The 14,576-nt window shown below is 39.2% G+C and overlaps 1 protein-coding gene and 1 non-coding gene across 3 annotated transcripts in view; both read left to right on the top strand.

Annotated features, from left to right (window-relative positions):
- The window catches only part of LOC124384638 (eukaryotic translation initiation factor 4 gamma 3-like), a 1,295,064-nt gene that overhangs the window by 221,182 nt on the left and 1,059,306 nt on the right, over positions 1-14,576 (top strand). The window lies entirely within an intron of this gene.
- On the top strand, positions 8,695-8,767 carry trnav-cac. The gene has a single exon. It is a non-coding gene; the product is annotated as a tRNA-Val (tRNA).

The following is a 14,576-nucleotide window of genomic DNA, read 5'->3' as shown; positions in this document are numbered from 1 at the left end:
ATAGCTCTCGTCTTTTACTTAGTTTTACTTAAAATCTTCTTAAAATATATTTCTTATGCCATAATACTTCTTTATATAACATTTCCTGTCTTACTCTCATCCTGCCTGCATCTTAAGCTCATGCTCTCTCATGCTTACTTCCTGTGTGTTTTGGACAGTGTACCTCTTATACAAATTCTTGCAACTATTCTCCCACGTTCTTTATTATCTGACGATGTGTTGTGCCTATTAACCTATTACTCTTCTCATTTTATATTTATATATATTTTTATATGATTTTTTCACCTACGTTTCTACTTGTGTTTTGAAAATATGTGCATATGCTGTTTGAGTATAGTTAAGGCATGTTGCCTGCATGCTGTTTGCTTATTTTACTATTTTTATTTTACATTATATTTTCCTATCTTTTCCTTCCGGCCGACACACTTTGCCTGGTGTACGTGGTCACCACTTTTACCGCCATGGCATATATCTGTTTTCTGGAGTGACTATTGGTCCTCATATGCCTCTATTTTCCACCTCGAATATCTCTTCCAGTTCATACTCATGACACTCTACATTTTTCCCTTATTTTCCTAAAACTGCACAAACCTGAGAAATGAGAAACAAAGACACATTCTGACTTATAGACATCTCTACTGTGATGTCACACAAACACGCCCGAGCTCCTCCTGTGACGTCACCCCCGTCTCTCGCTCTCTCTCAGATTACATTTTATTACGCACAAATAGAGCATTTCTCACACAGATAATGTGGTGATACAAATAAATATGATGTTCTTTATGTGTAAGTTTGTCTCTGATGAAAAAGCCGGTGGCGACTGCAGCAAGAACAAACTCCCCGAGACGGCATAAGGAAGAAACCTTTAGAGGAACCAGAGGAACCCGTCCTCATCTGGGTTTCACTGAATGTCCATTTATTACAGCTAAATGATGTTGAGGTGAAGTGATGATCAGATACAAACTGTAGTCCTGAGTCAGTGTAGCAGACTGTTAACATAAACTACAGTCCAAATCCCAACCCTCAAAGCTCCTGTTCTTACTCTGTTTTGTTTCTGCGTGGACTATTTCAGCCTGGGGTCGTAAGTTTTGGACACTTTGTTTTTGTGTTTTTCCTACGAGGACATTGTATTTTACCTGATAGTAGTAGTGCACATGTTTGATCTAAAATAATGAAAGTGATGAGACGGAACTCTTTGTACAAATAATCACACACACACACACACACACACACACACACACACACACACACACACACACACACACACACACACACACACACACAGTGTATATGAATATATAGGTGCTCTAATAAAGTGTTTGTAATACATGAACACAATTAGTATCATTGTACACACAGTAACATGGTCATTTTTAAACATATGCACAGAGTCGTTAAAGACTCCTAATATAAATAATACAAAATTACTGTAACATATAAATATTGAAAATGGCCCTGAATCCTGTATGTACTGTAGATGTTTTGTTTGAAGTGTTGTGATCATGAAGATGAAATCCTGCAGGTTATTTGGGTTTGTACTGAGTGATAGTTGTTTCATAAACACCTTCTTATAAAATCCAACTCAAATGTTAAATAAAAATTCACTCTAAATTTGTAATCAGCGTCTCACCATCACATTCCACTACGGGAGCGCAGGAGGAGGAGATGCCCGACTGCATGGAATACAGGAGAACATCAAATCCCTACCATTAGATAACTGCAGAACACAGTGTAAATAACGACATATTTTCCTTCAATAAATCTGGAAATGCAGCCATTACGCTCTCACACAGTCGTTACTCTCTTTATGTTCTCATTTTCAGTCCTAACTATAATGATGTTCATGACAAAACTGGCATGAAGAAACGTGTTCACATGTCACATTTTCATCTTCAAATTGTATCACTGGTGATGATGCCACTAATTCATGCTGATTTTGCCAAGGTGTTAATGATCAGTGTAATTACTGTAAACATATAAATGCTGTGGTGACCCCCGTGTGTAATGCTGCATGATGGCACTGCTGGAGGATTACACCAATGGAAGATTAAGGAGAGAAAGAGTCTCCAGGGACCATGATGATTTCTCGGCCCATGATGATGACTGAATAATAAGCTGATTTAGATTCCTACAGCTGTGCTCCTGGATCTATGTGATCTATGCAGCTGCAGGAAGTGATGACTGGCTTCTTGGTGACTTTAACAACATGTAGAAATTGTAAACATTGTCCTGATGTAGTCTATAATATGACAGGTGACAGAGGCTTCACCCCTCAGACGCTCCTCACCTCCAGAAATGCAGATGTGGAGCTCTGGATGTCTCAGGTGGAAGACTTTATACCACCCGGAAAAAGTGTGTAAGATTATCAGGTGTGTGGTGTTTTGCACAATGTGGCACTGAGGACCAGTTTCCTCTCCTCCTGACCTCCCTCCCCTCAGCATTATGACCCCGAGCCACAGCCCCTGCCCCACAAGAGCGATATAAACTAAGTGGAAGAATCCATGAGGAGGTCATACGCGTTTGTAAGGAAGACAAAATAATGGTTGTTATTAGTGTTTATTGTGACTCTTTGTAGTAAAAGATTAAAATCAAGATTTAAAAAAAGATAAAAAAAGATTTGACAAGACAGAAATAAAAAATGATCAAAAGACGAGACGATCTACAAGATACAATAGCTTTACACTCAGCTTTATACTATTGACTATAAGTGTAAAACTATCATAAATAGCCATAAGAGAAACAGAAAGAGGAAAAGGCATGTTCAGACTCTCTGTTTCTCTTGTCGCCTTCTTTTTTCTATTTCTCCTTTTCTTTTGAATGTTTTCTTGTCTCAGCTGAGCAACAATTTCCTCCCATCGCTCTCGGACTCTCATATAATGATCTGTTTTATTCTCTGAAGTCTTCTTTTCTTCCTCACAGAGATTCTGGGTATCCTGGAGCCCCCTGTTGGTCTGAAGCTGTAAGTTGTTCCTCTCCTCTATGTCAAGTTTAGTTTTCTCTCTTTCATCCTCCTGTTTTTCTTTAAAATCCAACGTGGCTCAAACTGAGCAACACGTTCCTCCAGTCGCTCTTTCTCTCTGATCAAATGATCTCTCTCCTGCTCTGCACTATTTTTATTTTCTCACAGTGATTCTGAGTATCCTGGAGCTCCATGGTGGTCTGTTCCAAAGTGAGCTTAAGCTGAGCAACATGTTCCTCCAGTCGTTTTTGTTCTCTCTCCAGCTCTCTCTCACATTCTACAGTTTTCTCCAGTTCCTCATGGATTTTCAGGAAGACTGGAGCTCCATGGTGGTCTGTTCCAAAGTGACCTCAAGCTGAGCAACATGTTTCTCCACTTTCGTTTGTTCTCTTGTCCAGCTCTCTCTCTCACCTTCTACAGTTTTCTCCAGTTCCTCATTGATTTTCAGGAAGACTGGAGCTTCATGGTGGTCTGATCCAAAATAAACTCAAGCTGAGCAACACGTTCCTCCAGTTGTTTTTGTTCTCTCGCCCAGCTCTGGCTTCTCTCAGTTATGTCCTGTTCCTGCTGCTTTCGCTCAGAAGCCAAAGTAGCCTCCAGCTTTTGCACCGTCTGTAGCAGAATGGCTTTCTCTTCTTTCTCTTCTGTTATCTTCTCTAACATTAGAAGAGAAAATGCATCCAAGTCTTTCACTACTTTCTCCATGTGTTCCAGCTTCTCCTTCATTTCAGCAATCTGCTTAGTTTTCTTGATCTTCTGGTTTGAAAAATCTCTCAACCTTCTGAAGAGCTCCATGTTTATGCCTCTTTACTCACAAGCAAAAACCTTGGAAATGAGAGAAACAGAGACGCGTTCCCAATTATAGACGTTGCCTTACTGTGACGTCACAGGAGATGCCCGCCCTCCGTCTGTGACGTAACCCGGTCTCTCTTAACCTGACACTATGCGCATGCGCACATTACAGAGGTAAAGAGCGGATAAAATATCATGTCTTCACAGCTTTTCTGTTGTTCCTGAGAGAAGAGCGATATTACAGTCATAAATAAGATAAAAACGGCTGTAAACTGTGTATAAAGCGAGTGAATCCGAGTTGAGAACCGGAAGTTGACCGGAGTGACTCTATGAATGTTGCAGAATCATAAATGACCAGTAGGTGGCAGTGTGATGTGTATTAGAGCTCACTGTCACAGCAGGTCATTAGAAGTAGTGGAGCTCTAATGACGTCATTAATAGCGAGGACAAGACACACAGCAGTTTGGGATTCTTTTATTGACTTTATTGATTAATTGATTTGGAGTATGATTGTGTTTCTGATCAAAGTAAGTTCATGTGTATGGAGTAAAAACAACCTGTACATTTCTCACTTCCAGACAGTATTATGAGATGTTCATCTGCTGGAAGTTCATGTTTAATGCTGCATGTTTTATAGGATTTATGAGCTGGAATAAATGTTTCAATATTGGTTTTGTTTTAAACGAGTGTTGCATTTAAAGCTACTTTTCCCCCTCAACTATAAGGAGGCAGAAGTTGGAAAAAAAAAAAATTCCAGTTTAATTTGGGATTATAATAAAACCTGTATGTGAGTATTTTACACACATGCTGTTTATTGTATTTATTGTAAAACTATATGCTTCAGATGAGTTTTATTAATCTTTAAATGAACTTAAGTTTACTGAACTAATTACTGTTACTTATATGAAAATAAACCCGGTTTCTTGAACCCTGTTTGGTTTCAGCCCCACTTTTGGGCCTCACAGCTGAAAATGACCTTCCTGACTTTCAATGGTAAAAGTTCCTGACAACAGTGTGCTACATACACAATTTACATCTCTTTTAAAAGAACACACTTTGGGCTTTACATCATCCATAGATGCTGAAGTTCCTTAGAAAAAAATGTGTACATCATAAAACAATATATTTTTTTATATATAAATACATCAATTCGGTCCTGAAACAATCCAGAATAGTGACGGGTTAAAAGTCACATGTGTAATGAGTTTATATTTTAACTTTAAAGAAAATACAATAAAAAGGAGATTCCTATAAACATTATTCTGAGACTGTGTGTAGTCCTTTTCTCCCTCCGTCTGTTTGAGGAAAAGCAGCCTGATAACCAAATGTACTGGGAATAATAACATTCACACAATAAGCATAAGACTGGTATTTGAACATTAGAAAAACAGAAGAAGAAGAAAGTAATGAAAATAAAAGTAGCACAATGCTTCCTTCAGTGCCTCTGTGAATGATGGAGCACATCTGGACCTTCCTTTTATCCTTCCATTCTACAAACAGCACATCCTCTTCTCTCAGCCAGTGATGAGGCCTCGAGGAGCTTTTTTCAGAAGCTTGTTGGTGATGGTTTGAGGGTTTGTGGACTGAATTTTCCCACATGCTCAGATGTTCAACGAACAGTTTGTAGCCCGTTCCCAACATCTTCTCATCAACAAGTGCCATGACAGATGGTCTACAGACTGGCTGGGGTGTAAAATCCTAATTCCACCTCTCTTCAGGTGTGTTGGGGGATACAACCAGTGAAGACTGGGATTTTCTGTCTCTCACTCTTACTGGTAGAGCTGAAACAGGTGCTGAGTTTGGAGACTGCTTGAACCTCTTTTCTGGTTGATGGCTGGTGTGTGGAACCCACTTCTCCTCAGAAGATTCAACTAAATGGCTGTTGGAAGACAAAGAAAGAAAAAAATAGCATTGTATATCAAGTACATACTTTTGTAGTAGTATGAAATCAGGAAGGGGGCAAACACTTTTTCACACCACTGTGTATATTTATTTGCATGTTTGTCACACTTTAATGTTTCAGATCATCAAACTAATTTAAATATTAGTAAAAGATACACAAGTGAACACGACATGCAGATTTTAAATGAAGGTTTTTATTATTGAGGGGAAACAAAATCCAAAACTACATGGCCCTGTGTGAAAAAGTCTTTGCCCCCTGTTAAAACTGTGGTTTATCACACCTGAGTTCAATTTCTCTCACCACACACAGGCCTGATTACTGCCACACCTGTTCACAATCAAGAAATCTCTTAAATAGGACCTGCCTGACAAAGTGAAGTCGACCAAAAGATCCTCAAAAGCTAGACATCATGCTGAGATCCAAAGACATTCAGGAACAAATGAGAAAGAAAGTAATTGAGATCTATCAGTCTGGAAAAGGTTATAAAGCCATTTCTAAAGCTTTGGGACTCCAGTGAACCACAGTGAGAGAAATTATTCACACATGGCAAAAACATGGAACAGTGGAGAACCTTCCCAGGAGTGGCCGGCTGACCAAAATTACCCCAAGAGCACAGAGACCACTCATCCAAGAGATCACAAAGACCCCACAACAACATCCAAAGAACTGCAGGGCTCACTTGCCTCAGTTAAGGTCAGTGTTCATGACTCCACCATGAGAAAGAGACCATTTAAAAACTGCATGTTCACTTGTGATATTGTTACTAATATTTAAATGAGGTTGATGATCTAAAACATTAACGTGTGACAAACATACAAAAAAATACGAAATCAGGAAATTGCAGTTGCTCAGCTGGAGGTCACTTTGGAACAAAACCAGCATGGAGTTTCAGGATTCTCTAAATCAGTGTGAGAAAGAGAAGCAATGTGCAGAGCATCAGAGAAATATGAGAGGAACCCAATGTTGAACCTCTTCATGTCCAATGATTCAAAATCAAAGAAAATGTACAAAATAATAAAATATTAAATCATTCAACATTTTTGTGTGTTTTTGTTACTATAATAAATATAAAAGTAATTAAACCTGTTCAGGGGGTGTCCCAATACTTTTGGTGATATAGTGTAACACCTCATTTGTGCTGGAAGAGTTTTCTCTTTACAGGATCTGTACCTCAGGTATGAGAAAATATGACTATACCACACTGATAACACACTTACCAGGCAAGACTTCAGGAAGGTTCCAGACTTTTCCCTCATAAACAAAGGTAGACCTTTTGAGATCTCCAGATTTTCTTTGAGCAGCACATCAGAAGCCTGAAAGACAGAAAAAGTTCAAACCTTTAGATTCATGGCTACTGAAAGTTGAAAGGACACTGGTTGTCAGCTCGCAATCTTTAAAAGGACAATTGATTGTGTCATGACCTCCTCAAACAATTTCTGAGATGGTTTCAAAACTGTGGTATTTAAACTCGTACACCTTCACCACTCCACTGCTCTCCCTCTCATCCACACACACGTCTACTGACTTTCATTCTCCTTCTCTCCAGGATGCACCTCCACGTCTCCAGACTCTTCTCAACCTGCTCCCTACTCTCACCACGAATCACAATACTGTCGGCAAACATCATAGTCCACGGAGAGACTCCTGTCTGAACTCGTCCGTCCTCACGTGCCTCTGCATGCTTTATTACGGATCCTTTGCACTGTGGTTTAGAAGGGGCATTGTAAACATTAATGATCTTTTTCAGGAGAATACATTTATCACTTTTTCCTACCTGTCAGAAAAATTTTACCTCCCTAAAACTCATTTTTTCTGATATCTCCAAATTCGTGATTTTGTAAGGAACGCATCCAGTTTAAATTGTTGCATAGAGTGTATTGGACAAAGACCAAACTATCTAAAATTAACCCTGGTTTGGATCCAACTTGTGATCGGTGTCGGCGGCTGCGGCTACTCTTTATCATACTTTTTGTCTTTGCCCAGCCTTGACCTCTTTCTGGACATCAATTTTTAAATCAATCTCTAAATACTTCATTTTAGATATTAAACCATGTCCCCTAATAGCATTATTTTGACTCAACCCCACAAATCCCTCCTTGTCATCCTTACAATCAAACATGCTCGCCTTTTGTTTAATAGTAGCAAAGAGACTTATATTACTGAACTGGAAGAATCCTCACCCACCCAGTTCTTCTCATTAGATACATGACCTGTCTCAGTTTATTCAAATAAAAAAAATCAGATTTACATTACTTGGTATTACGGAAAAGTTTTACACCACCTGGCAACCATTCTTATCATATTTAAGAAAAAGAGGGAAAAAAAAATCGTGTTCTCTTTGTTTAGCCTTTTTAAACTCTTCCCCTTGTCCCTGACTTCTTGGTAGATGTAGAAAGGAAAAAGGAAAACATATATCTTAGAGAGTGTTCATGTACTTAGGTGCAAATCTTTTATTTTGTTTTATTTTTTTAATTTTTCTTTCTTTCTCCTGTTCTTGATGCTCACATTCATGATTGTGATTATATGTATAACCTAGAAAGAGAGAGACCAATTTCTTGTTGGACTAAATCAACCACTGTTCCATTGTCTTTCTCGCCTGAGTGTCTTTCTGTTTGAATGCATCAATAAAAAAAGAGTTGGATAAAAATAATAATAATAATAATAATAATAATAATAAGCTAAGTGATTTTGAAATGTTTTGCCGGTGTCTATGATGACGGGAGGGTCCATCTAATACACAAACGCCAAGTGTTCAAGGGAAGCAAATAGAAGCAAGATACAAGATACTTACTAAACATAATCACTAAAGGTTTTGCGTTGGCGGGAATCGAACCCGGGTCGACTGCTTGGAAGGCAGCTATGCTCACCACTATACCACCAACACCACGCTGGCAGGGGCGAACATCGCCGAATGAATCCATGCTAGAAGAACGTTAGTTGTTTTGAACTTCTCAGCAAACCGGTTCATTCTCCTGCTCTACTGCAACTGCGAATGTATGTAAAAGTGCAAACAGTGACCAAGAAGCTTTTCCCTGTGGTAGTTTCTGTAGTGTAGTGGTCATCACGTTCACCTCACACGTGAAAGGTCCCTGGTTCTACACCAGGCAGAAACAAGGTTGTGATTTTGAAGCTAGTGTTACATTCTTAGGCCTGTAAACTGTGTTACTCGACAGCATTAGAGAAATGTAGAAAACTTTCTTTTATATTGTTTCTGTAGTGTAGTGCTTTAAGTGTTATTGCTGCTGTTTGAACTACAAAAATGTTCAAACAAGTTAAATGTTCCTTATTTTAAAATATGCAAATGCAGTTATAGGAAAATAAACTATTTTTCTATTTTAATAAAATCTGAATTCAATAAATTCCTGGAAAAAAATGACTTTGACTTATTTTACACACAGAACTGTGCAGTAAAGCTGAAACTCTACATCTTCAAACTGCATCATGTAACTGAAAAAAAAGGAAAACTTTACAGAAGTGTTTGATTTATAAAATGCTAGCTAGTGATGTACATGCAGCCCCTTTTTACATCATTAGAATGCACAATTACTGTAGGAAAATTATCATCTAAGAAACTCCTGGAACTAACAAGCAAAAAAAATGAACAGGAACTTTAACAAATCTTGTTTAGTGAAACTCCAAATTGTTAAAAACTTTTCACTGACATTCAGAAGTGTAACAATTGTTTCAACAACAAAAACATCTGTAGAGTCTGTAACACACCTTTATCACATTGTCCACAACAAGAGGGGGAGCACTAGATCCACTCATGGTCAGCAATGTCTGAGATGAGAGTGAGGACTCTGGGATTGACTCAACACTTTTTTCTTCTTGGATTCAACCTCGGTGCCTCTCTCAGGATTTATGGAAAAGAAACACCTTTATGGAAAAATAGAGTGAGAGAAAGATTGAGAAAATGAACAACCTGAGATGGATATCAAATTGATACGTTTGATAAATCCATAAAAGGTGTTCATAAAAACAGAATATTAGCGTTGGAGAAACTCCAGTGTTGATCGTAGTTCCACTGGGTAGTGTATGTTAAAGCAGTAATAACTCCCAAATATCAGGCAGATGGCAGAGGTGAAGGTTGTGATGTGGTTGTTGACAATCTTCTTGTCGATGCTCAACATGAATGTCTCAGCAGCGAAGCAGGAGGAACCTGGGAATAATAATAAAATATAATAATTCAAACGTTTAATAACAGGGGCTTCAATGTCAGTTATATATATAATGCAGATACTTGAAACAAATTGGAGGATGGACGCTGCCAATATTGGTAGTAAACAAATAAAAAATGGCTTGATAAAGTAATTAATGTGCCAAATAAAAATATTACATAAAAAGGAAAGTAATTATTAAACAATAAGATTGGAAATAAAAGGAAAAATTTTATAATAGTGCTAATTTTAAATTAAAACTGAAAATGATAAATATTGATCTGTGTCAATGTATAATAAAATAAGTTGGTAAAGTTTCTTTTTTGGATGCTGTATTTGGCACAATAATTAATCAAGCCATGTATTTAGTTCTTTTTTTATTACCAATTAAGGCAGGATCCATCTTCAATAGTTACATCCATCATAGGATGAATCATCTTACTGGCTGAGCTTCTGAGCTGAAATTTTTGAAACAGCCCCCTATTGCATAATAACAACATTTATTTATTCAGGAAATAATGATGATCACATCATCATTAGACTCATAAAAATTAATATTCTAACCTTAACACCATGTTAACAAGTGTGCCATTGGGTGGTGTGGTGACATTGTTCTATACTCACTATTTTGGGTCCAGGCAGCAACCAGTCTTCGTGCTTGTATGGGCTTTAACACTGGCAGCAAATCGTTTTCTGTGATGTTCTTTAAATCATCTGTGCTTGCCGCACCAAGTGTTTTTAAAGTATCTTCAACGGACTTATCAAGTTGATCAGGAAGGTCCGGAAGCACTCCTGCTATCACATCCCCTATGTTCTTTAGCAGCTGTGATTCAGCCATATCTGTGAAGACACACACACAAAGAGTTTGGTTTCTGGTCCAATGAAATGAAGGCATTCAGTCTGACAAGATGCTGTGCTTCAGTGGAATAATCTGGTAACCATTTTCACATAAGATGACAATGGCCACAAGTCAATCAGTTCACTGATGAGTCTGCACTCTGTCTTTTTTTACTGAGTACATGTGGTAGTAAGAAATAAATTCAGCATCATAAACTCTCATGAGAAAATGAAGAGCTGAATCATCCTTAACAAAAATCAGCAGAAGTTCACCAAACTCCACTGACTCATCATACTTCATGACAAAAAACTGGCCCTTCCTGTAAGCAAGGCCATTGTACTGAACATCTACTGGAATCTTAACCTTCTCACTGTAACTTGCTCACTGTAAAGCTGCAAGTAAAATGCTGAGCCATCTTTTATTTGCAATGCTGGAGGACTGACTGACCCAGCAGAAAGGAAGACCTGGAACATTTGATATCTCTCTGAAAGAGTCAAGCACAGGTTTTGACATTTTCAGATGCCTTGTGAACGATACCTGGGCAGGCCGCGTTGTAGGTGCGCTGGACCTGGGCAGAGAAACACGCGGAGTTGAGGTGCTGGGAGCGTTAGGTTCAACCCGGGAATTTACATGTGATGAGTGAGCGTCCGCCGGGATGTTTCCAGCGCCGCTTTTGCTCTCGCAGCTGGACATCGAACGAGTTCTCACCTGTGCTCAAAGGCAGACACACATACATAAATACAATATGAAAATAAATAATAATAAATTGGCAATTCACACAACAAACAAATTAAATACATTTTCAGTACACACACACACACACACACACACACACACACACACACACACACACACACACACATTTAAATCGCTATCTCTAATCACACTTAATTCCTCCAGGATTAATTACAGGTTGGGTGACCTCTAACCTCTCGTGTGGTGCTGATGTTCCTCCTCAGAAGTCCGTCTGCTGTCTGAAGTCTCAGCTCCACCCTCTTCAGGTCATCAGACTTCATCAGGGCTGTCAATTAAACACAACCTATGTTTATCTACACTTATGATACCAGGACGAGAAAACCCTCTGAAGATGTTCTTCTTAAAGGCAGCATTTGTGCTGGTTTAGAAATAAAACTGCATCAAGTCTACCCAACCAACACACTGCTTTTACACCACAAACACAAACACTTTTCTCTTTTCTGATCAGACGAGCTGCCATTTGAGTTCACGGACAATGTTCTTATTCTAACAAATGAAATTGATCACAGTATGATTTTTAACCCATATTGATTATTGCTCATTTTAAAAGCCCTCTGTAACAACCAGCCAAAAATATGCCGAGCTAAGCGATTAGATCAGACATGATTTCATAAAATAACTATGCTGTCACTTTTACTCAGCTCTTCTATTATTATTACTCAAGTAGTAGAAAATCTACTGCCCACTGGATCCTGTTTGGTCCAGATCTTCTAGTGGAGTCTAAATCTAGTGTGCAGCCAACAGCTCACCTGCTCAGTAATGAAGTTGTTCCCATCCACGGTTTCAGGAAGAAAATCAGCCCAGCTCAGTTTAGAGTCCTCCATAAGGCCTCCACTTCCTTTTGGCTCTAAAGTGAAGAAAACACAGCAATGACTTGAACAAAAAGAACCTTTTGTCACCATTTGTTTGCAGAGAAGCTGCAATATTTCTGCAAATAATATGCCGGCTCTTGCCACAGGAAGTAGTGGTTTGCTAAATTCACTGGAATTCACAAGAAATCAACAATTAAAACAAACACCAACTTCCTTTCCAGCAAAAAATGTATATGTAAAGTCTCAAATGTAACTGTAAATACATTAATAATTATCTCAAAGAGATTCCTCCTTCCCGAAGCACAGGATTAACGAGCTCCGCTATGTACTGCCATACATAAGGAATGTCAATCGCCATATCATCTGCTATCTCGAGGGTTTCTGAGAACCTGTGTAAACAAGGATAGGTAAGAAAATGGGGGGAAAGAGAGCAAAAAGAAAACACAGACAAAAGTCTTATTAAAGGATTCTGATTCTCTTATAAAATTCTCTAAAATGACCAAATGTAAACGCAAGCGTATTCATAATAATGCTAACAATAACCCCATTGGGTGTAAATATGTCATCAAGCTGTGGACATCTCATGACGCAGACAGTAGTGTCTCTGGCACCAGTGGGAGACGGAGCTGTGTGGTGCAGGAATGCTACTCACCCTTTAAAAAACTGAGATGTGGAGAGGATCCCAGCCTGCAGCAGCTGATGGAACAGATGGTCACGTGTGATCTGGTTTCGCTCCAGCGTGGTCCAGGTCACTGCATGAGATCATTACTCTGTAATCATTTATGTGTAGAAACTTCTCAATAATGGATTTAGAGCGTTTCTCCATTTCCTCCTCTGATAGCGCAGGCTTGTTTGTAGTCGAGTCTGGCACTGCGTCCAGTTTTACTGAAACACAAGAGACATGATGTGTCATGACTAAAAATGCTCATGCATTAAACTGAATTAAGTTTCAAGAACAACACCTACAATCACAACCTGCTTTTCACAACATGAACACAGGAGAGAGCTGAAAAAGGACACAGACTACATTCACTACAGACTCACCTGATGCTCCGGATGTGGCTCTAGCGCTAGTTTCTCCATCGCAGCCGTTCTTCCAGTTCAGCCGTCGTCCCCCGAAATTCGGTCCCAAATAAATCTTATTTAAATCTTATTGGAATGAATATTCAATATGCTACATTAAAGGTATAATAGTGTACAACTTTGCAGGATGGTAATTAGAACAATCCCGAACAATGAAAATGCTCTACAATGGCGTCTTTGGTTGTTTACCTTGGCCTTCTTAAAGTCCATCTCTTAGCCGGCGGTGGTGAGGAGAATAGAGAGGCACTCGAGACTTTCCTCTTCATTTTGTTTCAGCAGTTTTACCACGCAGTTATGAATGATGGACTCGGTCAACATCCGCAACTTAAACAGCTCCCCGATGAACTTGACGTTACCCCTGGTTTTTCTGCGAGCTTTGTTTTTTCGCCTCCTCCAGCTCGTCCTGAAGCCTCTCACGATTACTGGCCTGGAAAAGTCAATCATCATAAAAACAAAAAATCTGTGCAATTAAAAAATACAAATATTACACATGAAGATACCATAGAAATTTTACAGAAGGACGGGTTCAAGAGCTTCATTTGCAAATTCAGTAGATTTTGATTTTATTCTGTGGGGAAAATGAAGAGAAAGCCCTCTTGAGAGAAACGATGCTTACTGAAACAGCTGCTTCCAGTTCCTGCTGGAATATTTGAGCTGGGAGCTGAGACCCTGTGGGTCCGGAGGCCACTTATTTTGGTTACACTGTAAAAGCAGAGAGTGAAGCAATGATCTGTGAAACAATATTCCTTATTTGGTTTTAAAGTTGAAATAAAGCCCACATGTCAGGGGGCTTACCTTGTGTAGCACCACATCAGGTATGGATGGAAGCCCCTCTGGCTTCTGCATACATTCAGGCATGAACTGGATGCTCAAAAGAAAGTCTCTACTATATTGTATCCTCTTATTCTCCATCTCTGGCTCTGAGGAAGGAACGAGCAAAAGCAGACATGAAAAGTAGTGAAAAACATGATGAAGTGTGCGAGTCAGAAGAAGTAGGTCTCACTGTGCATGGTGGTGTTGTTGGGCTCTTCGACAGGTGAAAGGACCCCATCGTTGCTTTCATCCTCAGAGCCGGGCTCGGGTTCGCTTCGGCACTCGGCTTCCTGCGCTTGATCTCATCTGCTGGTGTTTCTGCTGAAGCCAGATGCTCCACAATCACAGGAGACACACTGGAATTCTCGACTGTGGTTGAGACTGGCTCAAGGTCAAAGTCAGACTGCTGGAAAGCGAGCTCTGGCTTATCCTAACACACAAACACACCCAATTAATAATAAAA

This window comes from Silurus meridionalis, chromosome 4 (genome assembly GCF_014805685.1).
Source record: "Silurus meridionalis isolate SWU-2019-XX chromosome 4, ASM1480568v1, whole genome shotgun sequence".
In the NCBI taxonomy this organism is placed as follows: domain Eukaryota; kingdom Metazoa; phylum Chordata; class Actinopteri; order Siluriformes; family Siluridae; genus Silurus; species Silurus meridionalis.
The sequence above is the reverse complement of the archived record's forward strand: the minus strand, read 5'-3'. Positions and strand labels throughout refer to the sequence as shown.